This window comes from Acomys russatus, chromosome 1 (assembly GCF_903995435.1).
Source record: "Acomys russatus chromosome 1, mAcoRus1.1, whole genome shotgun sequence".
In the NCBI taxonomy this organism is placed as follows: Eukaryota; Metazoa; Chordata; class Mammalia; order Rodentia; family Muridae; genus Acomys; species Acomys russatus.
Window position 1 is genome coordinate 65,902,648 of NC_067137.1, and position 27,686 is coordinate 65,930,333.

The window sequence follows — 27,686 nt, forward strand, 5'->3', positions numbered from 1 at the left end:
TTGCTTGGTTTGGCTCACAGCTTCTGGGTTTTTAATCACAGTTGGCTGGTTCCACTGATGTGGCCTATGCTCAGGCAGAACATCGCAGTGGAAGCATGTGGTGAGAAAGGTAAGAAGGGACCAGGAATAATATGCCTTCAAGGGCACATTCACAGTTAACTACTCCCTCTAGCTAAATATTACCCTCTAAACTCTCAAAATCCCAGGCTTTGCCACCTGGGAACAAAACCTTCAACACATAAAGTCTGCTGGGAACATTCAGATTGAACTATAACCCTAGCTAATACGATCTTCACCACCATCCGAATCTCACTTAGACCACTGAGACGGGTCTTCTCACTGTGATGGCTAATATTGTGAACTTCTCAGGATATATACCACTTGGGATACAAACCCCTGAGCACGTCTGGGAGGTGTTTTCAAGGTTGGGCTAAAGCAGAAGACCCATTCTAAATGTGGGCAGCAACATTTCATGGACTGGGGTCCCAGACAGAATTAAAAAGAGAAAGCAAGCTGAGTACAAGCATTCGTGTCTGGTTCAGCTTCCTGATTCTGGATGCAATGACCAGCCACCTCAAGATCCTCCCGTCATTAAGGCGGGACCTCATGAGGCTGAGAAGCTTCTGCAAGGCAGGAGACACTGTCAAGAGAACAAAGCAACAGCCTACAGACTGGGAAAAGATCTTCACCAACCCTACATCTGACAAAGGTCTAATATCCAAAATATATAAAGAACTCAAGAAATTAAACACCACCAAACCAAATAACCCAATTGAGAAATGGGGCTTAGAACTAAACAGATAATTCTCAACAGAGGAATATCAAACGGCTGAGAAACACTTAAAGAAATGCTCAACCTCCTTAGTCATCAGGAAAATGCAAATCAAAACAACTCTGAGATTCCATCTTACACCCATCAGAATGGCTAAGATCAAAAACTCAAGTGACACCACATGCTGGCGAGGATGTGGGGAGAGAGGAACACTCCTTCATTGCTGGTGGGAATGCAAACTAGTACAGCCACTTTGGAAATCTATCTGGTGCTATCTCAGAAAAATGGGAATACCCAGAAGATGCTCCAGCACACAATAAGAAAATTAGCTCAACCATGTTCATAGCAGCCTTATTCATAATAGCCAGAACATGGAAATAGCCTAAGTGTCCATCAGTAGAAGAATGGATAAAGAAACTGTGGTATATATACACTATGGAATACTACTCAGCTATTAAAAACAAGGAATTCCCGAAATTTGTGGATAAATTGATCATAATGAGTGAGTTAACCCAGAAGCAGAAAGAATCAAATGGTATATACTCACTTATATCTGCATACTAGCCCAAGGGACATGTCCCACGAAAGCCTTCACATACCAGGAAACTGGGACAGAGGGGAGGACATTCTATTGGGACTCTAAATGAGAAAAGCTTGGGAGAATAGCAAAGTAGAAGGATCCAGAGGGTCCTAGAAACCTACAAGTAGAACATTATGATAGGCAGATTTGGGCCCAGGGGTCCCGCTCAAACTAAGGCACCAGCCAAGGATAGTACAGGCGGTATACTTTAAACCCCTACCCAGATCTAGCCAATGGTCAGAACATTCTCCACAGTTGAGTGGAGAGTGGGATATGACTTTCTCACGTACTCTGGTGCCTCACATTTGACTGTGTCCCCTGGAGGGGGAGATCTGGTGGCACTCAGAGGAAGAACAGCAGGTTGCCAAGAAGAGACTTGATACCCTATGAGCATATACAGGGGGAGGTAATCCCCCTCAGGAACAGTCAAAGGGGAGGGGAATAAGGGGAAAATGGGAGGGAGGGAAGAATGGGAGGATACAAGGGATGGGATAAACATTGAGATGTAACAAGAATAAATTAATAAAATAGTAATTTAAAAAAAAAAAAAGATCCTCCCGTCATGATTCCCAGTTTGGCTCCCTCAAACTGGGAGCCAAAATAACCCCCTTCTGCCACAAGTTGCTTTTGTCAGGCATTTTATCCCAACAATAGAAAGAGTAACTAATGAGCCCACTAAGCCTTAGCTCCTCTGTGATCACAGAAAGATGAGGAGACTAAGTCATTGAAGGCGGGTAGACTCAACCAAAAGGAAGAAAACATAGTGGTTGAACAGAAAACACTGAACTTTTGTTTTTAACACACAAATAAAATGGTTATTCATGGATGATGGAAATGCCAAGAACATTAGTCTGATAGATAGATTCCTTCCACAAATGACATGAAGTTGGGGTCGTGGGCGGAAACACTAGACCCACCAACACCTCACACTGTTATACTCTGCACTAAATTTGTGCTGTTTAAATATTACTATAAGATCAATTATCAAAGGAACGTTGACAGAAAGTCTAGAAACACAAACACAACACCCTCCAAAGAGGAGGTAGCAATCATTTTTTCCCTCCCCTCACCTACCACCTAGTCAATGAACCTCAACTTTTAAAACCTCCTTCAACCAATTATATAATAGATTGTTGTAATTGATGTGTCTTTGGCTCATTAGTGAAGTTGAGTGGGTTTTTTTAATGAATTCATTGTGCACTTTTGTTTCTTCTACTGTGACTAGCTGCTCAGAAACATGCACTGTTTTTTCCAGAAATAGTATCCCATTCACTTCCACCTCAAGCTTAGCTCTCTTGCAAACGACTGTACAGATTTGTGAGATATTGATATGTAGTCAGAAGTGACACCTCTAACAATTAATTCGGATTTTCTTCTGGAAATATAAGTGAAGTAAACCTGGGTTTTTGTTTCTGTAATAATTCTAATAAAACTGTTTGCCTATATATATCCACAATAATGAAATAACAAATTGTAACTAGGAGTTAAAAGTTAAAATGCAAAATCTAACTCTATTTAATAGAGTTTGTTGCCAGTGACAACCCATGAGCTTCTTCTCCAAGTGGCAATAGAAAGAGATGAATCAGCCAGTAGTTTTCATAATTGTTTTATTTGACATTGATTTATTTTTAGTAGGGGCATGCACATGCCAAGGCTTGTACGTGGAGGCCAAAGGATAACTTTGAGGAAATGGTTCTTTTTTTCCACCGTGTCTCCCTGGGGATTGAACTCCGGTCAACAGGCTTGGTGGCAAGCACATTTACCTGCTAAGCCATCACACCAGCTGCCAAGGTGTGTATCAGAGCCCTTATATGACTGGTCATGATGACATACCCTTTTTACTTCAGCACTCAAGAGACAGGGGCAACCAGATCTAAGTAAGTTTGAGTCTATCCTGTAACCTCCCCTGCTAGTTCCCTATAGTGTCACCACGCCAAGGGATCCCAAGGGGATTCTTAAGACCTCAGTGTATTCAGCTTTGAAACGTACTGGGCTGAAAAGAACACTACAGTCCCCCCACACAACTCTAGATAGTCTAAACTTAAATGAGTTGGAAGTCCCACTCGCTCTAGCACATCAGTAAGTGCTTCTGTATGTTCAAAGGACCTGTTTAGCCTGAATGCAGTTCTGAACTTGAGGATGCATTAGTTAAAAACTCCCATAAAAAGCATTTTAATATCTATGATATGATAATCCTAGGTTGGAATAGGCTCTAGGGCTATATATCTTGGGAAATGTCCAGTACCCGTTTTTACTAAATTATCTTGTTGGAAGCACTCAGAAGGCAGAGGCAGGCAGATTTCTGGTCTACAAAGTGATTCCAGGACAACCAGGGATGTTACACAGAGAAACCCATCTCAAAAGAAAAATCCCAGATGTTGCTCATGGCAGGGATGGGAGAATCAGGGAGTCGTCTGGAGAAGGAGGACTGGTCCTGGCCCAGTTCTGTTAAAGTCTTGGCCTGTAGAGACTTTGAAACTATCCTGTATGAAAGGTGCCTCTGCCCTTATTGTGGTCTGGGCTTTGTTTTTGCTTTTGTTTGGGGGGGGGCGTGTTGTTGTTGTTGTTGTGTTGTTTTGTTTTAGTTGGGTTGGTTTTTTTTTTTTTTTTTAATGATTTGGGGGAAATACTCATTGTATTAATGGTTAGTGACTTGGCATAATGGATTTTTAGTTCTTTGTGATGGATTTTTCAGCTTTCCTATTAGGTAAAAGAGCCATTGTCCTGAGACAATTTCCTTCTGCCCCCCCCCCCCCCCCGCCTTTCCTTAATTCAAAAAACCCTCCAAAAATTGTAGGAATTGAAAAGTCTGAAACTCACAGCATAGCAATGGCTATATAACCAGTGTCAGCTATTAACCTTGATTTTTGTTCCTGAGTCTGTCCCAGAAAGCTTTTTCATTCACACAAACCTGAACAAGGAAGGTATTTATCTGACTCACCCATAAAGAACATTGACACACCAAAAAACAAAAATGATCAATGCAAGCTTGGCAAGCCTTGTGGGAGATGATGAAAAAGGAGAGCTACATCACTCATCTGTAGGACAGCGCAACATTGACTCAAGGTCCTTCTTCTGGATTGGCCAACTCTGGGAATTCCCCTTTCCTCAGTTCCACCCGGGAAGAACCTCACACCAGCTCCACCCTGAATACAGTACTGGGCTCTCATTACTCTGTGTAATTCTTTTCTGTTTCATCTCTTGTTCCAAATTGAAATCCTCACACCCTTTGCAGCATTCGTGTTTCTTACAAGCTAGAGTGCTGACTTTTTCCTCCCTAGGGTTTTCCTCTTATGCCAAAACACTTACCAGCCTGTTCTCAGCAAACACAGTTCATTCCCCCAGGGGCAATTCTACTGACTCTAAGGAGCTCCTTGTGGAAGAAGCAGGTTTTAGTCAGAGTCTGGGATTGCACGTTCTCTTGGGCTTAGTCCTCCTGTTTTTACAGAGATGTATCAAGCCTGTTGCCAGGCAAAGACTTGCCTACAATCGTGGCTTTAGATGTTTCAACCAGGAGCAGAGACTGATGGCGCGTGGTCATAACCCCATCACCTGGAAGGCAGAGGCAGGAGGATCGGGAGTTGGAGGCCAGTCTTGGTTATGTAGAGAGTAGGAAGCCAGCCTGGGTTACCTGAGACCCTGTCTTAAAACATCAACAGGGGTGTAGGGGATTCAGCCACACCTATAGGAAACCAAAGTTATTAAATCTGCAAGACATTTTCTCTTCACTTGGAGATCCAAATTAACACATGGGAAGATGGTAGTATAAACAGAAGGATCTCCAGACAGGTTTGACCTAATTTGTAATATCAATAGTCTGCTTTGTGAGCAGCAGTGTCCTTTCAAAGCACATCCTGGAACCGTAACTTCATCCAGTTGTGCTCACCTCGGCATTGTTCATGCTTTCCCAATGCTCCTGGAAAAAGACCAGAATTCCAGCTCTCTCTACCACTTGTGCCAGCCTGACTTCTTATCCTGCCCCAAAAGGAGCCCCAGCTTCTGCCCATCCAAATGAGCACTCCACTCCTCGCTGTCCTGGGCCTCTGCTGAAAAATGCTTCCTCACCACGTCTGCCTAGCACAGTCTGGCTCCTGTGCTGCAGACACGTGTCCGTTTCCTTATCTGGCTTTGTCTTTGTTTTATCCCTGCTTGTCTGCAGTGGATATATATTGCTTATGTTACTTTCAAAGTTATTTTAATTTTTTTTTAAATATTTAGTCTATCTTTTAAAACACAGTTTAAACTTTCCTTCCACCAGACTTATCCCAGAATGGAAGAAATGTTAATAATAACAGCCAACCCTCACTGTGTACTTACAAGGAGGCCACCACCGTGCTGAGTGTTTATATGTAAACACATTATCTCCTTTACTCCTCACAGCCACTCTAGGAGATGCTCCCAAGCTCTGGATCAGAAGACTTAGGGAGAGGTTGTTGGTGATGGTTCTCACTGTTACAGGCCAGGCTGTGATTCAGCTCACCGACACTGTCCAATTGCAGCCCTTTCCTTAAGCTGGACAGTAAGGCTATATATATATATATATATATATATATATATATATATATATATATATATATATATATATATATATTATTAATTTATTCATATTACATCTCAGTGGTTATCCCCTCCCTTGTATCCTCCCATTCCTCCCTCCCTCCCATTTTCTCCTTACTCCCCTCCCCTATAACTGTGACTGAGGAGGACTTCCTCCCCCTGTATATGCTCATCAAGGTATCAAGTCTCTTCTTGGTAGCCTGCTATCCTTCCTCTGAGTGCCACCAGGCCTCCCCATTCAGGAAAACATTTAATTGGGGCTGCATTACAGGTCAGAGCTTTAGTCCGTTGTCATCATGGCTTGAAGTATGGTGGTGTGCACGTTTCTGGAGAGGGAGCTGAGAGTTCTGTATCTGGGTCTGAAGGCAGCAGCAAGTGACTGTGATACTGGGCATGGCTTGAGCATCTGAGACCTCAAAGCCCACCATCTAGTGACATACTTTTCCCAACAAAGCCACACTTTATCCAGCAAGGCCATGCCTCCTAATGATGCCACTCCCTGTGAGCCTATGGGGCTAGTTTTCTTTTAAACCACCACACTGCCTCTTACCTTAAAGAGTTAAGTATTTATCTATTTCTCCTTCTGCACTGGAAATCCCTTGGATGTATTAGGGGATCTAGCATAGATGTCTATACATAATGATAAATTGCTCAAGTTTTACAGATAAGAAAACTAAAGTGTAAAGAGAGATTCAAGCAGCTTGCCCAGGGTTCCACAGCCAAGCTGTCACAGAAACCATCAGCCAGAGCCCCTGGTAGATCTTACACAGACACCTTGCCCATCTTTGACATGTATCTACTGAATGGATCTGTATCCAGGTCCTTTTTTCTCCCCCAGAATCACAAAGTTTACTCATAATTTCACACCAAAGTTGAATATTAATAATAATTGGAAATCTACATCACAACCTGAGGATTCACTTTCCCAGGTAGGTAGAGGTAGAGTTGACTAGGTAAGGGTTAGTACCTGATCCAAGATGGCGGCGAGCAGTGTGGACCGCGTTTGGAGGCTCCAGTGAACAATTCAGGGAATTGCACAGATTTCTGAGCCAGGAACACCGAGGTCCGGGCATCACGGCAGCAGGAATGCTCCACGGTTCAGAGGGACCAGGGTGCGGAGGACCTGCGTGCCCCTGCACACGGGAGGAGTGTGGTTTTTCTCTGATCGGAGCGGCAGCGGCAGAGGCGGCAGCACCAGCGGCACCAGCAGCGGCGGCTGAGGTTTGCAGCTCATAGCCTTCCGGTGGAGGCGATTGGTGTGGTGGCTGGTGGGATTTGCTGCGGGAGAGGGGACTCGGGGCAGGATTTGGGTCGAGTGGAGCCTTTGGACCCAGACTGGACTCGGCGGACAGTTCGGCCCCAGAGTCCCGGGTATTGGCCCGGCCCAGCAAACAATTCTGCCTGAGGCACTAACTCAGCGTGGCCATGGCTCCCCTGCTGTGGCGCAGGCTTGGTTGAGCACGCTGCTCCACACTAGGCACCACCTCAGCTCAGCGGCAGCTCCCCTGCAGTGACACAGTCTGGGCGGAGCACTTGGTTTCACCACAGGCGCTAACTCAGAGCAGCTGCAGTTCTCCTGCTGTGGCGCAGGCTTGGTGACGTGCTCGGTTCCATCCTGGGCACCACCTCAGCTCAGCGGCAGCTCCCCTGCGGGGACACAGTCCGGGCGGAGCACTTGTTCCACCACTGGCGCTAACTCTGAGCAGCCACAGTTCTCCTGCTGTGGCGCAGGCTTGGTGACGTGCTCGGTTCCATCCTAGGCACCACCTCAGCTCAGCGGCAGCTCCCCTGCGGTGACACAGTCCGGGCGGAGCACTTGTTCCACCACTGGCGCTAACTCAGAGCAGCCGCAGTTCTCCTGCTGTGGCGCAGGCTTGGTGACGTGCTCGGTTCCATCCTAGGCACCACCTCAGCTCAGCGGCAGCTCCCCTGCGGTGACGCAGTCTGGGCGGAGCACTTGTTCCACCACTGGCGCTGACTCAGAGCAGCCGCAGTTCTCCTGCTGTGGCGCAGGCTTGGTGACGTGCTCGGTTCCATCCTGGGCACCACCTCAGCTCAGCGGCAGCTCCCCTGCGGTGACACAGTCTGGGCGGAGCACTTGTTCCACCACTGGCGCTAGCTCAGAGCAGCCGCAGTTCTCCTGCTGTGGCGCAGGCTTGGTGACGTGCTCGGTTCCATCCTGGGCACCACCTCAGCTCAGCGGCAGCTCCCCTGCGGTGACACAGTCCGGGCGGAGCACTTGTTCCACCACTGGCGCTAACTCAGAGCAGCTGCAGTTCTGCTGTGGCACAGGCTGGACAGAGCTCTCGGTTCCACCAGCTCTAAGACTCTGGTTGGACACAGTGTGCAGTTTGAATCCAGAATTCCTGGCTGAGATTGGTGGTCAGTTCGGGCCCTGAGTCAATAACTGACCACAGCACGCACTTTGGGCCAAAAGGCCCTAGTGGAGCTTGGTGCGTAGTCCCAGCCCAAAAATTCTGGCTGGACCCTGTGTGCATTTTGGGCCCAAAATCCCTAGCTGAGCTTGGCAGACGGTTCAGGCCCTGAGAATCTAGCTGAGTTCTGCCCGTGGTTCGGTCCCAGTGCTCCTGGCTGGACTTGGCAGGGAACACAGAAGGCTGTGGATACCTTGGCCTGACCCAACGCTCATTCAGAGACCCAGAACAATTGCAGGATCCACAGCAGAGGGGGACTGAGGATCACTGGCTGTGAGAGACCAGAACAACAGGGCTAACCTCCTAACATCCACACCAGTGAAGCTTTGAGCTCGCAGCCTAGGGAAATCGTAAGAAAACAAGTGAATCTATTGTCAGACACCCTCCATTCAACTCTGGAAGCTACCCAACAAAAACAAAGACAGCAAGATGTCTAAAGGACAACGAAAAAGCATACGCAAAAAACCCCAAAACAACATGGCTTCTCCAGTTTCCAGCTATCCCAAAGAAAACCACCCAGAGAACTCAAATACAACGGAAATACAAGAAAATGACCTCAAATCCTTAGTAATGAGGATGATAATGGAGGAAACAAATAAAATTCGTAATCAAATGCAGGAAGACGCAGACAAACAGGTGAGAGACATAAAAGAAGCACATAGAGTGGAACTGGAAAAATTGCAGGAAAATGCAAACAACCAGATGAAAGAAATAACTAAAACGGTTCAAGCTCTGAAGACCTATAAAGAGGCAATGGAAGAAACTCAGGAATATACAAAAAATCAGATGAAAGAAATCAAAAAATCAGTTCAAGATCTGAAAATGAAAATGGATTCAATGATAAACACACAGACAGAAGAAAAACGAGAACGTGAGACCTCAGAGAAGAAGGCGAGCAACACAGAGGTGAGCTTTTCTAACAGAATCCAAGAGATGGAAGAACGAATCTCAGGGCTAGAAGATACAATCACAGATATTGAATCAACCATTAAAGAAAATGCCAAATCTGGAAAACTCCTGACACAAAACATCCAAGAAATTAAGGACACCATGAAAAGAAGAAATCTGAGGATAATAGGCATTGAAGAAAGAGAAGACATCAGACTCCAGGGCCCAGAAACTATTCTCAACAAAATCATAGAAGAAAATTTCCCCAATCTAAAGAAAGAGATGCCTATAAACATACAAGAGGCCTACAGAACACCAAATAGAATTGACCAGAAAAGAAAAACTGCCCGCCACATAATAATCAAAACACAAAACATGCAGAACAAAGAAAAAATATTAAAAGCTGCAAGGGAAAAGGGCCAAATAACATTTAATGGTAAACCTATCAGAATTACACCTGACTTCTCAGCAGAGACCATAAAAGCCAGAAGGGCCTGGACAGAGATCCTGCAAACCCTAAGAGAACACAGATGCCAGGCCAGACTACTTTACCCAGCAAAATTATCAATAACCATTGATGGAGAAAACAAAATATTCCATGACAAAAACAAATTCAAACAGTACCTATCCACAAACCCAGCTTTACAGAAGGTACTAGAAGGAAAACTCCATCCCAAAGGGTCAAGCTACAACCAAAACTACCCAGGAAATAGATAACTATCCCATGGCAAAAACACAACTACACAAACGCTCGACTGGAAACAACATCAAAATTAAGACTCTTAACAGTCACTGGTCATTAATATCTCTCAACATCAATGGCCTCAATTCTCCAATAAAAAGACACAGACTAACTGAATGGGTACATAAACAAGACCCAACATTCTTCTGCATCCAAGAAACACATCTCACCCATAATGAAAGGCATTACCTCAGGGTAAAAGGTTGGAAAAAAATATTCCAAGCAAATGGTCACAAGAAGCAAGCAGGTGTAGCCATTTTAGTATCGAACAAAATAGACTTTCAACCAAAATTAATCAAAAGGGATGAGGAAGGACACTTCATACTCATCAAAGGTAAAGTCAACCAAGATGACATCACAATTCTGAACATCTATGCTCCATACAAGGGCACCCACATATGTAAAAGATCTCCTAAAAAAGCTTAAACCACACATCGATCCCCACACAATAATAGTGGGAGACTTCAACACCCCACTCTCACTGAAGGATAAGTCATTGAAACAGAAACTAAGCCGAGAAATAACATCATTAACCAATGCCATGGGTCAAATGGATCTAACTGATATCTATAGAACCTTTCACCCAAACAAGAAAGAATACACCTTCTTCTCTGCACCCCATGGAACCTTCTCCAAAATTGATCACATCGTAGGTCACAAAGCAAGCCTCAACAGATACAAGAGGATTGAAATAATACCTTGTATCCTATCAGATCACCATGCTCTTAGGCTGCAATTCAACAACAACAGAAATAACAAAAAGCCTACATGTTTGTGGAAACTAAACAACTCTCTGCTAAATGACACCTGGGTCAGGGAAGAAATAAAGAAAGAAATCAAGGAGTTTCTGAAATTCAATGAAAATGAAGAAACAACATACCCAAATTTGTGGGATACATTGAAAGCAGTGCTAAGAGGAAAATTCATAGCACTAAGTGCCTTTAAAAAGAAACTGGAAACATCGCACATAAGCATCTTAACAACACAACTGGAAGCCCTAGAAAAAAAAGAAGCAGAAACACCCAAGAGGAGTAGACACCTGGAAATAATCAAACTCAGGGCTGAAATTAACAAATTAGAAACTAAGAAAACAGTCCAAAGAATCAACAAAACCAAAAGCTGGTTCTTTGAGAAAATCAACAAGATAGACAGACCATTAGCCAAACTAACTAAAAGGCAGAGAGACAGTATTGAAATCAACAAAATCAGAAATGAAAAGGGAGACATAACAACAGACACTGAAGAAATTCAAAGAATCATAAGATCCTACTTTGAAGGCATATACGCTACAAAATTTGAAAATCTAAGGGAAATGGACGATTTTCTTGATCAAGTTCACTTGCCAAAGTTGAATGAAGAACAGATAAACAAGTTAAATAGTCCCATTTCCCCTACAGAAATAGAAGCAATCATCGATGGTCTCCCAACCAAAAAAAGCCCAGGGCCAGATGGTTTCAGTGCAGAATTCTACCAGACCTTTAAGGGCGAGCTAATACCAATACTCTTCAAGCTACTCCAAAAGATAGAAATGGATGGAAAATTACCAACTTCATTCTATGAGGCCATAGTCTCATTGATACCTAAACCTCACAAAGACTCAACAAAGAAAGAGAATTTCAGACCAATTTCTCTTATGAACATAGATGCAAAAATACTAAATAAAATACTTGCAAAACGAATACAGGAGCACATCAAAGATATCATTCATCATGACCAAGTAGGCTTCATTCCAGGCATGCAGGGATGGTTTAATATACGGAAATCCATCAATGTAATCCACCATATAAACAAACTGAAAATAAAAAACCACATGATCATCTCCTTGGATGCAGAGAAAGCATTTGATAAAATTCAACACCCATTCATGTTTAAAGTTTTAGAGAGATCGGGGATACAAGGCACTTTCCTCAACATAATAAAGGCTATATACAGCAAGCCAATAGCCAAAATCAAAGTAAATGGTGAGATACTCAAGGAAATTCCTCTAAAATCGGGAACAAGGCAAGGCTGCCCACTCTCTCCATATCTCTTCAATATAGTACTCGAAGTTCTAGCCAGAGCAATAAGACAACAAAAGGAGATCAAGGGTATCCAAATGGGAAAGGAGGAAGTCAAATTATCCCTCTTTGCAGATGATATGATAGTGTACATAAGTGACCCTCAAAACTCCACCAGAGAACTCCTAAAGCTGATAAACACCTTCAGCAAATTGGCTGGATACAAAATTAACTCAAAAAAGTCTGTAGCCTTCCTATACACAAATGACAAGCTTGCAGAGGAAGAAATTAGGAAAACCACACCCTTCACATTAGCCACAAGCAATATAAAATATCTAGGAGTTACCCTAACTAAGCAAGTGAAGGACTTGTATGAAAAAAATTTCAAAACTCTGAAGAAAGAGATTGAAGATGACCTGAGAAGATGGCGTGATCTTCCTTGCTCATGGATCGGGAGAATTAACATAGTAAAAATGGCCATCCTACCAAAAGCAATCTACAGATTCAATGCAATCCCTATCAAAATAACTACACAATTTTTTAAAGACATTGAAAGTTCAATTCTGAACTTCATATGGAAAAACAAAAAACCCAGAATAGCTAAAACAATCTTGTACAATAAAAGATGCTCCGGAGGAATCTCCATACCTGATCTCAAACTGTACTATAAAGCAATAGTACTTAAAACAGCATGGTACTGGCACAGCAACAGGCTGGTTGATCAGTGGAATCGAATCGAAGACCCAGATATGAATCCACACACATATGGTCACTTGATTTTTGACAAAGAAGCCAAATCCATTCAATGGAAAAAGGATAGCATCTTCAACAAATGGTGCTGGTCTAACTGGAGGTCTATGTGTAAAAAAATGAAACTGGACCCATATTTGTCACCTTGCACAAAACTCAAATCCAAGTGGATTAAAGACTTCAACATAAAACCAGAGACACTAAGCCACTTAGAAGAAAAAGTGGAAAAGAGCCTGGAACATATTGGCACAGGAGACAACTTCCTGAACAGAACACCAACGGCCCAGGCCTTAATGTCAACCATTAATAAATGGGACCTCATGAGGCTGAGAAGCTTCTGTAAGGCAGGAGACACTGTCAAGAGAACAAAGCGACAGCCTACAGACTGGGAAAAAATCTTCACCAACCCTACATCTGACAAAGGTCTAATATTCAAAATATATAAAGAACTCAAGAAATTAAACACCACCAAACCGAATAACCCAATTGAGAAATGGGGCTTGGAACTAAACAGAGAATTCTCAACAGAGGAGTATCAAATGGCTGAGAAACACTTAAAGAAATGCTCAACCTCCTTAGTCATCAGGGAAATGCAAATCAAAACAACTCTGAGATTCCATCTTACACCCATCAGAATGGCTAAGATCAAAAATTCAAGCGACACCACATGCTGGCGAGGATGTGGGGAGAGAGGAACACTCCTTCATTGCTGGTGGGAATGCAAACTAGTACAGCCACTTTGGAAATCTATCTGGTGCTATCTCAGAAAAATGGGAATAGGGCTTCCTCAAGACCCAGCTATTCCACTCCTTGGAATATACCCAGAAGATGCTCCAGCACACAACAAGAAAATTTGCTCAACCATGTTCATAGCAGCCTTATTCATAATAGCCAGAACATGGAAACAGCCTAAGTGTCCCTCAGTAGAAGAGTGGATAAAGAAACTGTGGTACATATACACTACGGAATACTACTCAGCTATTAAAAACAAGGAATTCCCGAAATTTGTGGATAAATGGATTGAGCTAGAAATGATCATAATGAGTGAGTTAACCCAGAAGCAGAAAGAATCAAATGGTATATACTCACTTATATCTGCAAACTAGCCCAAGGGGCATGTCCCACGAAAGCCTTCACTTACCAGGAAACTGGGACAGAGGGGAAGGCATCCTATTGGGACTCTAAATGAGAGATGCATGGGAGAACAGCAAAATAAAAGGATCCAGAGGGTCCTAGAAATCTACAAGTAGAACAATATGATAGGCAGATCTGGGCCCAGGGGTCCCGCTCAAATTAAGGCACCAGCCAAGGACAATACAGGAGGTAAACTTTAAACCCCTTCCCAGATCTAGCCAATGGTCAGAATATTCTCCACAGTTGAGTGGAGAGTGTGATACGACTTTCTCACGTACTCTGGTGCCTCACATTTGACCATGTCCCCTGGAGGGGGAGACCTGGTGGCACTCAGAGGATGGACAGCAAGTAGCCAAGAAGAGACTTGATACCCTATGAGAATATACAGGGGGAGGTAATCCCCCTCAGGAACAGTCATAGGGGAGGGGAATAATGGGAAAATGGGGGGGGGGGGAGGAATGGGAGGATACAAGGGATGGGATAAAAAAAAGGGGTTAGTACCTAATAGGATAGTATTCTCTGCTAATGTTTATTTGATTCATAAAAATAACTTTAAGCATTGCAGAATTAGTGGCTACATTAGTACTGGTAAGCGAGCTTGCATAGAAGATTTGCTTAATAAAACTGAACACCAAATTTTTATGAAATACACGTGCGAAGTTATTATCAAAGAAAACTGAAATTTGAAGTACTTTTACATATGTGTCTATTTAGTGAGCATTATTACTGAAAAGATAGGTAGGTAGGTAGGTAGGTAGTTAGATAGGTAGGTAGGTAAGATAGATAGATAGATAGATAGATAGATAGATAGATAGATAGATAGATAGATAGATAGATAGATAGATAGATGATTGGTTTTTCCAGACAGGGTTTCTCTGTGTCACCTTAGCTGATCTGGACTCACTTTGTAGACCAGGCTGGCCTGTATCTCACAAAGATCCTCCTGAGTGCAGGAATTATATTTTTAAGTTATATTTTTAAGTTATATCTTTAAGTTATATTTTTAAGTTATTCACACCCAGAAAAGCAGTTAGAAATTCTGAATCTAAGCTAGGATGCCTTTTGTAAGTCCCAGTCACAGGTTTGATAACCAATCTTGCCAGAAAGTTCTTTGGTAGGCAATCTTGTGTGTAGATAAAGAGGATTTGTAACTTTTAAGAGATCACACAAGCCAGGCGTGGTGGTGCCCACCTTTAATCCCAGCACTTAGGAGGCAAAGACAGGCAGATTTCTGTGAGTTCAAGGACAGCCTGGTCTACAAAGTGAGTCCAGGATATCCCAGGCTATGCAAAGAAAAACACTTGTTTCAAAAAAAATACTGTATGCAGGTATATGTATGTATGTATTATGGATACTCTTTTATAAGCCATCTTTTTACTTAACATTTCACTAACATTTTTTCACATACATACATGTACATCGTGATTCCACGTCCACAGAGCACACTGCTGAGTGTGCGCCATAATGACTTGGATGCAGATCCTTGACCACTAGACGTGGAAATAAGACAGTGTCCCTAAGGGCTGAGGACTTGGGGTGAGATGTGGTCACAGTTCCTCTTGCTGCTCACTTCTTGAAGCCTGCTTTCTGTTCTCCAGCTGTTGGCACAGCTGGGTTTGCTTCTGACACACTGGAGGATTTCCTAAGCGCATTTCCTTACTGGATTGTGATTTCCACAATCCTCAGCCTCCTCACTGTGTCACCTGTGCGTTGACTCTGGATTCATCTTGAACAGCATAGGCGTGCCGGATCTCTCTTGATCCTCATACCTCTTCTCCTCCCACCTGGGTCCCCTCAGGCTGTCCCCAAGATCCCAGCTCCAATCAAAGGAAGTGAACAGAGCTTCAGACTCTATCCAAGCAAAGAGCACCAGGTCTTTAAAGTGCTTTAGATTTTTTTTTTTTTTTTTTTTTGTCTGCCATAATAAAATATCTACAAAGTAAGCAGACCTTTCTCTTGATAACATTGGCCACATCTAAGAGCACCACGGTCCCCATACTCACTTGGCTTATTCACGTAATAGAGTTCCTAGTAATATTCCTCTTCAAATAGACTCACTTTATACAACATAAAGCCATGAGAGATCACCTTACAAGCATCAACGCCCATAACATCTTGAGTTCGGTATGCTGGTTATATCTTCCTCATGATTCTTAATGTAAACGCATCTTACTTTTAAATAAGCAATCTTCGTCCATGCACTAACTGAGACTGTCATAGTGTTAAAAATACCGTAGTTTGAAAAACACTATTGTATAAATAAAGACCAGACTCAAAACTTTTTTTTAAGATTTATTTTGACTATTTCCATTATGAGTGTGTGTCTATGCTTGTGTATAGGATGTCACATGAATGCGGGCACCTGCAGAGGCCAGAGGTTTCTGGTGCCCCTGGAGCTGAGTCACAGCTGTGAACCACCTAACACTTGGGTCGGAAAAAGAACTCAGATCCTCTGGCAGGGTAGTACAACTGGCTAGTCAGAGAACAATTTTTACATGTAAAGTATTAAGAACATCTTCAATGTTTGTGAGTTCTTAAATGATTATAAATATAGCCAATGTTTATTATACAGGTTTGGGGGGCTTTGGTGTTTGGTTTGGTTTTAAAGTTTCTGAATCTGAAAAATCCTAAAGGAGCAAGAAAAACATACATGCGCAAGGTAAATATCGTTGTTGTTATTTTAGTAGTCTTACTGCCAGTTTGTTCTGTACATTTCACATCCTTAAAGCATACAATATTTCTAATTCTTAGAAATTTTTTGTACAAATATTTAATGTTCCTTATTATTAAAGTATCATATTCATTAGAATACAAACAGAAAACACAGTTTAAAACAGCCATTCCTGACCTCACCCACCCCCAGGGTAATAACCATTAATGTTTAATACGGTCTTCACTCTGACTCATTTAACTCTGTACAGAAGCATTAAGATCTTTGACAAGCACCATTGGCTGAGGGGTCATAACTAACTTTTGGGGGATTCAGCTTATCAAACCTTTTAATTCACTGTTTTTAGATGTGAGTGCAGCGAGCTCTGACAACAGATAGAAGAAGAGACTGGAGGGGTGGCTCAGCAATTAAGAGTGCTGACTCCTCCTCCAGAGGACCTGGGTTTGGTTCCCAGCACCCACATGGTGGCTCATAGCATCCACAACTCCAGTTCCGGGGGATTTGCCACCTTCTTCTGGCCTCCACTGGCACTATATACACATGGTGCACAGTGACGCATGCAGGCAAAACACTCATACATATAAAAAAATAAATCTCCAAAAAAATGTTTAGCATATAGAATGGCTACTGACCAAATTAAGATATGCTTTATCAATAATTTTATAGCCCCATGGCGATAAATAGTCCTAGCCCCCATAGATTCATGTGTTTGAATGCTTGGCCCATAGAGAGTGGCTCTGTTAGAAGGTATGGCCTTGTTGGAGGAAGTGCGTCACTGTGGAATCAGGCTTTGAGGTCTCATATGCTCAAGCTACTCCCAGAGGCTCCTTCTGCTGCCAGGGGATCAAGATGCAGAACTCTCAGCTCCTTCTCCAGCACCATGTCCGCCTGCACGCCGCCATGCTTCCCGCCATGATGATGATAGCCAAAGCCTCTGAAACTGAAAACCAGTCCCAATTAGATGTTTTTCTTTATAAGAGTTGCCATATTCATGGTGTCTCCTCACAGCAATAAAGCTCTAATTAATCCTAAGACACACTTCAAAAAGTTTCTTCATTCTCCTTTGCCTAGTGCATCGACTTTTTTAAAGCTGCAAAATATTCCGTTTCATGTCTGAACTAAAATTCACTGTGATTTCTGTTATTTAGTTATGAATAATGACACAGATAGCATTATCGTGAACAAATCTTTATTTACACTTGTAATTATTTCTCTAAGAGAGATCCCTAGAAGCAGAATTGTAGGTTTTGTTTTTTCCAAGACTGTTAATGCATCTTTCCTATCTGTTTTCCCAAAAAGCTGTACCCCTTTGTTAGTGGTTTGAAAGGCATCAAGGCCAGTAAAGATGAGCCTCAGTCTGCAACCTTTGCAGATGTGTGACGCGTGGAAATGGTATTGTAGACACTACATTTGATTGGTATTGTATACAGTAAATGTGGTTGCTTCCATTACTAAAGTTGAGTGTGTTTAAAGGTATGCAAGCCACCACTTACAAATCTTTTGTTAATGTCTTTGCCCTTGACTGTGGTCTTAATTTTGAACTACTAAATATTAAGGACTTTATATATAGTAAGGTTGTTAACCTATATCTCACATAATTATTGCAGATATTTTCTATAAAAATAATTGCATATCTTCAATTTTTAATTTCATTTTTAACGCAAAAGGCCAAGACACTTTCTTTCTTTCTTTCTTTTCTTTTTTTTTTTTTTTTTTTTTTTTTTTTTTTTTTTTTTTGTCATGAAGAATTAAATACACACTCCAGCTAGGAAAGTATCTTGCTCTACCATCTTCAGAGAGGCTCACTCCTACGCAGCGACCCACAGCCAGACATTATGCAAAAACTAAGAGACCTTGGACCACACAGCCCTAAATGAGATGTCTCTATAAAATCCTTGCCCTCAGGGCTCAGGGAATGCTCCCCGCCATCCCACCACACAGAAGGAGGCAGAAAGAACATAAGAGCCAGAGAAGATGGAGGACACCAAGAAATAAAGGTCCTCTAAATCAACAGGACCAATCCACATATGTACACACCAAGACTGATAATACATATATATGTGTGTATATGTATTACCATATATATGTGTACACATATCTACATTACCCTACAGATCCCTTGAGTATATATTAAGGCTTCCAGCTTAATGTTTTTATGGGATTCCTGAGTGCAAACAAGTGCGTCTGTTTCTTGTGCCTTTTCTTAGGCTCATCACAGAGCGGCACTATTTGAGAAAAATAAGGTGAGGCCATATTGAAAACTGCGTGTCACTGGGACTCTGAGGTTTCCATAGCCCATGCCAGGCCCAGTTCTCTCTCTGCAGCCTACAGATCAGGACACAGCTCTCGGCTACTGCTCCAGTGTCATGCATCCTGTCTTGTTCTCCACCGTGATAATAATGGACTAAGCCTCTGAAACTGTAAGCAAGCCCACCATCACATGCTTTCCTTTACAATGGTTGCCGTGGCCATGGTGTCTCTTCACAGCAGTAGAACCGCAACTAAGACAGCTTAGATGTCTGTTTGTTTTCTAATGAGACAGAAAGGGGGTGGATCCAGATGTGAGGGGAGGTGGGGAGGAATTGGGAGGAGTAGAGTGAGAGGAAAGTATAATCAGGACATATTGTGGGGGGAGCTACTGTCAATAAAAGGGGGAAATTAAATATAACTCCTACATTAACTATATAATATTATTTTACTAGCCTAGAAATTTTAGGACAGATCTTTTCAATTGTATTTACTTTTATATTTCAAAAATGAAATGTCCTTAGTCATCAGAGAAATGCAAATCAAAACGACTCTGAGATTCCATCTTATACTAATCAGAATGGCTAAGATAAAAAAAAAAAAAAACTCAAGTGACAGCACATGCTGGTGTGGATGCGGAAAAAGGGGAACATTCCTTCATTGCTGGTGGGAGTACAAACTTGTACAACCACTTAGGATATCAATCTGGTGCTTTCTCAGAAAATTGGAAATAGGGCTGCCTCAAGACCCAGCTATTCCACTCCTGGGCATATACCCAAAAGATACTCCACCACACAACAAGGACATTTGTTCAACTATGTTCATAACAGCTTTATTCATAATATCTAGAATCTGGAAACACCTTAGATGTCCTTCAATCGAAGAATGGATAAAGAAATTGTGGTACATTTACACTATGGAATACTACTCAGCTATTAAAAACAAGGAAATCTTGAAATTTATAGGCAAATGGATGGAACTAGAAACCATCACTCTGAGTGAGTTAACCCAGACCCAGAAAGACACACATGGTATATACTCACTTATAATTGGATACTAGCCCAACATGAATGTCTTCCGTGAGTCTTCACTCAGTGGGGGATTAGGATCGATATTGGGACTCACAGCTGGACTCTGGGTGCAGTACTGTGAGTTGTATGGAAGACTTGGCAGGTGGAAGGGTGGGGTTGGTGGTTGGCAGGGGCTCCACAAGGAGACTTATGAAGGCTGCAGGTCTGGACCACTTCAGTTGAATTTTTAAAATAGAATTTCCTTTAAGAAACTAAAAAGATAACCATAGGCAGCTAGAAATTACTTGTAACACATACTGATGAAAGACTTGTATCCAAAAAATCACAACGAACCAATACTTAACAAGGAATTCAACTACCCAAATCAAAAAAATTATATACAAAAGACCTGAAGATCAGATGACATGCAAATAGCACAGAAACGTATGATCAGGACTGCACTAGGGTGGCACAAATTAAAACAACAAGGAGATGCTACTACAAGCCTATTCAAATGGCTAAAACCCAGAATATTGATGCCATTAAAACTCAGCAAGGATGCGGGGCTGCAGGAACTCTCACTCATTGCTGGTAGAAACACTCACTGATAGTTTCAAAGGCTGATTGGCAATCTCTGATGGAGAAGATAGACATATAGTTTTACCAAAATAATTTTAAAATGGATGCCTACAGAAACCTGCCTATAAATGTTTATAGCAGTTTTACTCATAATAATTGAGACTTGAAAGAAACCAAAATGCTCTTTCTTTTTAATTTGGGGGGGGGGGTGGGCGTGGTGAGAGAGTGGAGCTAGTTACAGGCCATTGTGAGCTGCCCGATGTAGGTTCCAGACTCTGAACTCTGGTCCTCTGTAAGAACAGCATGTGTCTTAACCACTAAGGCATCTCTCCAGCTCCTAAGGTGCACTTTAGGAAGTAACTGTTTATACAAACTGTGGCTCATACATTCAATGGGATATTACTCAGTAATAAGAAACAAACCATCAGACCATGAAAAGACATCGAAGAATCTTTGAGGAGAGACTACTCTGCATAATAGTGTAAGGCTGGATAGCTGACATTAGATAAACCCCATAGCATGTTCAACACAGGAGCAAAGCCTGAGGGACCTTAATTAATAATGATGCATCGATATTGGTCCATCAACTATAACAAATGAGCCAACAATGCAAGATGTTAATCAGAAAGAAAATCATTATAGGACCAGGGGAAAGTGTGTGCAAAGTCTTGGTATTGTCCATTTTGCTATAAAAAGTCAGTTATCGTATGTGTATTTGTGTGTCTTCCACAAAACTAATCACTCTTTGAAATACTTCCTTGAAGCCAGAAATAGTCCTCTATAAGAGGTAAGTTCCCATAACAGCAGGATATGTTAATAAATGAGAGACAGGCAGACAGGCAGAGCTCGCACAGAGTTATGAAGAGGTCTTTGAAGCCAGCCCAATTTGGATTTGAATTCTGTTTTCACTTGTATCAGTCTGGCAAATTGTTGAGGTTTCTTTAGCTTTGATTTCCTCACTTGTGTAATAAAGAAAATTTTAAAAAGAGAAATGTCTTGAGCATTTAAAAAAAAAGAAAAAAGGAAATTAGCTAGGCAGTGGTGGCGCACACCTCTAGTTCCAGCACTTGGGAGGCAGAGGCTGGCAGATCTCTGAGTTTGAGGTCAACCTGATCTACAGAGTGAGTTTCAGGAACAACAGGGCTACACAGAGAAATCCTGTCTCTAACCCACCCACCCCCAAAAATAAACAAACAAACAAGCAAAAATCAAACAAAAAATAAATGGCGAACTCAGAATGTAAGTGAGTGAAAGACAATAGCTATTTCCAATTTCACAATAATAGCTATTTTACAAAATACATTATTTAACATATTTTATTAGTATAATCTATCAATAATCAAATACTTAATATCTTTATATCTTTGATTTCAGCCTCTTCTTCCAAGTACCTCGTAGATTTACTACTTTTTTATAAAACTTAAGAAACAGGTTGAAGTTGAAATGATCTGTATTCATTTATTCATTCAGTAAATCCTTAGGAGGTACCTACTATGTCCCAGGCACTGTGCTAGACACTAAGAGTTCAACAGCGGACAGAACAAAGTCCCTAACAGCAGTCATGTGTGGTAGAGGAAGCAAATACTAAAGGAACGCACATGATGAACTCTCAGAAAAAATAAGGGGAAGGGAGGGAAAGCTATAAAAAGATGTGTCCTGTCGTTCTCACTGAGCAGTCTCAAGGAAGCAAGGAGGAAGCCATGGGGGCAGGGGAGCAGTCTGGGCAAAGGTCCAAGTGGAGTGAGCCAAGCCTGGCAAAGGGGAGTGCCTGAAGCAATCTGAGGGTGAAAGGATGTGGGGGGGGGGGAGTGAAAGAACAGAGAGATATTTGAGCCAAATCCCTTAGTTCTGGCTTGAACTTCAAATCTCAAAAGTGAAGAGAAACCACGGAAGGTTTTTAAACAGGTCAATACTGTGATCAACATGTATTTAAACAAAGCTACTTCAAAGGGCCTGGGTAGCTCAGTTGGTAGAGCATCAGACTTTTAATCTGAGGGTCCAGGGTTCAAGTCCCTGTTCAGGCAGAAGCTATTTTAGGCTCCTAAACAAATGTGAGTCCAAATATGATAAAAACCTAACTGTCCTTTCTCCAAAGATATTTAATGGTATTTGGAAAGAGTCCTTGCTAATGCAGATAGAAAGTTAAAAAAAAAAAAAAAAAATGACGTCAGACCCCATCTAAACAGTAGTTCTCTAATTACTGTTCAACAAATAGTCTCCAAAATAATTCCTAACATTTTAGGGGGAAGAAAGCAACTGGTGGGGGAGAACAATAATGAGGTGAGGGTGAGTAGAATCAAAGTATATTATATGACATATAAAAATCACATAGTTAAACCCATTATCTTGTTCATTAGAATGTCCTTTAAATTGTTTGAATACCAGCAACAGCCGTATGATTGGTTAAAGACACAAATACTGTGATAGATATAAACATTTCTTCATGGTGTGACTATGCATGAGCATAAATATAAATTACTCAAAAGTATCTATGGCCTCTAACGAGTTATATTGAGCACCCTCCAAAAAGAAGATGCGTTGAAAGTGTCATCCTCAGCGGCCAACAATGGGATGGCATTCGGAAAGAGTCCTTGCAAACACAGCTGGCTAGATGACGTCACTATGAAGTGCTCTAGACCACTTACTGAAGAGAGAGAGGGGACACAGGATGGAAGACAGAGGAACAGAATAAAAGGGCGCTGCCTCAAGCCCTGGGACGCCACCAGAAGCTCACACAAGGCAGAGGAGGATTCTCTCCCAGGCTTTACAGGGATCCAGGTCCTGCTAACACCTTCACTTTGGACTTCCAGCCTCCTAAGCAAAGATTAAGTACCTATGGCTAACAGTCTCGGGAAACCAATACAGTTCCTTTCCGTGTCCTCCCTCTTCTCCACCTAGTGCCCCCCAAGGGTTAGAAACACTGGAGTCAGCCATGAAATCCTATGCTTAGGCAACCACCCAGCCCCATTTCCACACAGACGTGCTTAGGGGACGCTTGGTGGCTACGACGATCTTGGTTGACTTTTCTTTTGTTGTTATTTAATACACAGAAGGAAGGGAAACTGTACCTGACCCCAGAAACCCTTGCAATCTGCACTGATGCAGAAACCAGTCTCTGGTTCGCTCTATGGGAATTGAAGCCACTAAGAGGAAGTCATCAGTGAGGGAATTACGTTCTAGTAGCATGTTTAATTACGATACAACCAGGACTGTCTCATGCATAGGAATTCAGCATGCAAGATTTACAGCCTTTAGCAGTTTTGTCTTTGTTGTCTCAAGCAGCATTCTTTCTGATGTTTGCCTATGGACCTCTGTTCAACTGTGTCACACTGCCCCCTACTGCCCGGGTGTCACAATGTCCTCCTGGCTGCTCTTACTTGGCACTGGTCATGAGATGTGGATTTGGCCAATATAGAAAGCCTGACACATTAAAAACAGGGCCTCAGGGACGCGGGGGGAGGGGGGAGTCCTATATTTTCTCTTAATAAAAAGCAGTGAATAACATAGGTTTGGAAACACAACCATCCCACTGGCTTCAGCTTGGGAGGAAAATCAAGTTTCCAGAAAAGAGAATGAAGTTTTCTTTATTTCGTAGGGGGTGGTCAGCCTCTTCAAGAGATACCGTCTCTTTTCATGGTGTGATAACAGCCATGTAAGAGAAGCTGATGAATTTTTAACTAATCCAACCAGCCAGAGGAAAAGCAGTATTTCAAGGCAGGAGGGGGGCAGAAAGGGTGGGCTTTCCTTCCTGCACCAAAGGCACGGTGCAGGACTTTGCATAGTCCCTGGCGCGCGCATGTGTGCCCAGCCAGCACGGCCCCAGCCCCTCCCAGCTGTGGTTTCTTTGCCATCTCCACAGCGTTGTGACCCTCAGCCGGGAGGAAGAGGAAAACTGGAAGCGAGCGGTTCGGACTTTAAAGCACCAAGTAATTCTCCAAGTACTCTGCTGGGCCTCTAGAACAAAAGCAATAAAAACTCGGAACACATTTCCCAACCCCATGCTGGTGGTTTTAAAGCCCGTTAGATAAAAACAAAAGAAAAACCTGACTCTGCTGTCCAGCAGCGAAGCTTCGGTGGCACCCAGCCTACACTGCACCTGCGCAGGCTTCTCCATGGCCCACCCACGAACATCAATTTGGCCTTTGGCTTTAGTTTGGACATAAACCTGCCATACTGGGTGTGCCCAGTAGGCCTGAAACTGGCTCTCAAGAGACTCAAGTTCCTGTGTCGCTTGTGTGGCAGGGGCCTTACTCACATACCTGTAGTCTTCGCGCACTACTGTGTTGGCTGGGAGCGGCGGAGGGAGGGGGGGTGGAGGCGTGGGAGGAGGACTTCTCTCTGGGGCAGTGGTCAGTGCTTGAGCCAGTGCTCCCTGGGGAAGGAGGGTTGCAGGAAAACACCTACCCTTATTGCATAGTACAGACAGTCTCCACAGAAGATCTTACATTGCATGGTCCTAGAGAATAGGCCAGCTGCTATCTTTGGCTCTCCTCCATTTCTCACTCCCATTCATAAAACCTTTAGAGAAACCTCTCTCTTTCTCACAGAGCCAGGGGAAAGTTCGGTTTAGATGCAGGTGGCTAGAAAGGCTTTGACCTATCTGTCTTTCTAGCTATTGTGTTGCTTCTTAACTCTCCTTACCTAACCATTCTCATCCTGAATCAATAAACTGTAACTGGGTCTCTCCCGTGGTGCCATCACACAACGGGAGGTGGAGGACGTGTCACAAAGTTTTCTGTCTGGCATGGGTAGGTTTAACTGACACAGAACCCCCAGAAACACGTGTGAGACTCATGACCTACCTGAAGAAGCCTGGATTGGAGCATTGAACACATGATGGAGTGTTGAGCACATGACGCAGTGTTTGGCAGAGTCATTTAGTACATAAGCCTAGTTGGTATTTTTTTGTTGAGGTTTTTTTTTTTTGGTTTGTTTGTTGTCGTTCTTGTTGCATTGGCTTTGGGTTTTTCCACCTTTGTTTTTATGTTTTGTTTTATTATTATTTATTTTTGTTTCATTTACATTGGTGTTTTGCCTGCATGTATGTTTGTGTGAAGTTGTCAGATCTCCTGAAACTGGAGTTAAAGGCAATCATGAGCTGCCATGTGGGTACTGGAAATTGAACACTGGTCTTCTGGAAGAGCAGCCAGTGCTCTTGACTGCTGAACCATCTCTCCAGCCTTGCTTTGTTTTTAGCATAGTGTCTCACTGCGTAGATGTAACTGGCCTGGATTTCACTACATAGACCAGGCTAGCCTCAAACTCACAGATATCCTCCTGCCAATGCCTCCTGGCTGCTGGGGTTAAAGGTGTGTCCACCATGTCTGGCTAGCTAGCTGAGGTTTGCTTGTTTGTTCATTCATTTTTGGTTGGTCTGGTTGGCTTGGTTTTTTGAGACAGTTTTCTCTGTGTAACAGCTCTGGTTGTCTGAAACTCCCTTTGTAGACCAGGCTGGCCTTGAACTCCCAGCAATCTACCTGCCTCTGCCTCCCAAGGGCTAGGATTAAAGGTGTGTGCCACCATACCAGGCTTCCCCCCACCCCCCCCCCCCCACCAGGAACTTTTAAAATTAATTTCTTAGGTTAACATACAAAGTAATGGGTTTTGACAAGGCATCTTCAAATAGTGTCATTATATTTTGTTCTCATTCTTTCTGGTCCCCTACTACTCTCTCCTGACTCATGCCCCTCCTGACCTGCTTCAACTGGTTCCCTTCCTTCCTCAAGTTAGCTCCTCCTTCTACTCCTTTGCCATTTGATTTCCATTACTCTATTCCTCATTCCCCTTAAGACTTCTTTTGTGGAAGTGGCTCAGCTGTGCAAACATGAGGACCTGAGTTCAAATCCCCAACACCCACATAAAAAGCCAGCAGTGGCTGCACATATCTGTAAACCAGTATTGTGGTTCTTTGGGGATTGCTGGCCACTAACCTACTTCCAAGGTTCAATGAAAGACACTGCCTCAGAGGAACAAGGCAGCAAAGGATAGAGCAGGACACCCAATGGAAGTCTCCATCCTTCAAATTCACCTGAGACCACATGCACCCACACACATGCTTTCACATAGATGTGTATGAACAAAATAAATAAAAAATTTAAAAGATCTCAGAATCTTCTTTCTTTTATTATGGTCTGTACACATACATACACACACAGTATATATACATATATTTGCATGCAGGATATATAGTTGTAAATCAAAGTTATGTATTTCAAAAACTTTTATTCTCCTAGCTCAACTGTTGTCTGGGAGGCTCACTACCTCCTTCTACTGGCCTAGGCCTAGTTCTGGAAGCTTCTAGCCTCCATACAATCTAACCTAGGCCTAGAATGTTTTCAGCCTCTGAGACTTACTGCTTAATAAGATCACCCTTACTTGTTCTTCCTGAGCTCTGGGCTGGCTGGCTCAACTCAGCTCTTCTGGCTCAAACTCTTCTCCCAGCTGACTTATTTAATCTGGCTTCTCTCTTGGCCTGGAATTGCTCTGCTTGGCCTCAGACTAACTCAGCAGTCTGCTCTAATCTTCTGGCTTCACCTGAGTTCTTCCTCTGCAGCCCATCTCTCTGTTACTGTCCTGGTAGAACTGCCTCCTCTCTCTGTGAAACTGCCTCTTATGTCATTTCCCTTTCCTCTCTCTTCCCCTGAGAGTTGGGCATATCCTATTCTATCAAATCTTCTCTGATTCGTCACCTTTTCTCCCACTCAATTAGACATCACTTTCAAACATGGGTGCTTCCTTCTACAAACTAACTTTACCTTCGTTTGGGATTAAAGGTATGTACCACCATGCCTGGACTGAAGCATTTCTTTACCTAATACTTGCTTTATACCAGGCTGGCCTTGAACTCAGATCTGTTTGCCTCTGTCTCCTAGATTAAAAGCATGCTTGTATTCCAACCAGATCACACAGACCTAGAAGATCTTTGGATACGATCTCTTGCTAGCCAGAACTCATAGACATAGAAAGTCTTTGAATGTGATCTCTTGCCAGAACAGCCATGTTCTAAATTAACATCCCTCTACACCATACATTTTCTTTTTTTCTTGGCAGAGTCATAAAATTCCATTGTGTATATGTATAGCACACGCGTTATCCATCCTCTGTTTATGTACATCTGTGCTGATTCCATTTCCTGGATATGGGGGATAGTGCTGTATTGAACACGGATGTGACAGATCTCTGCAGTGTGCTGACTTCGGGTCTTTCAAGCATAATACCCAAGAGTGGTATAGTTGAAGCCCAGGGATGGTTATCCTAGACCATATGCAGAATGAGGGTGGGAACTGAGTCTTGATTTGTTCAACTGTATCCCTGGACACCAGCA

General features: G+C 42.7%; 1 non-coding gene across 1 annotated transcript; it reads left to right on the plus strand.

The window, feature by feature from the left end:
* The first annotated feature begins 22,313 nt into the window (after positions 1 to 22,313).
* On the plus strand, positions 22,314 to 22,386 carry Trnak-uuu (transfer RNA lysine (anticodon UUU)). The gene has a single exon. It is a non-coding gene; the product is annotated as a tRNA-Lys (tRNA).
* Positions 22,387 to 27,686: the final 5,300 nt, after the last annotated feature.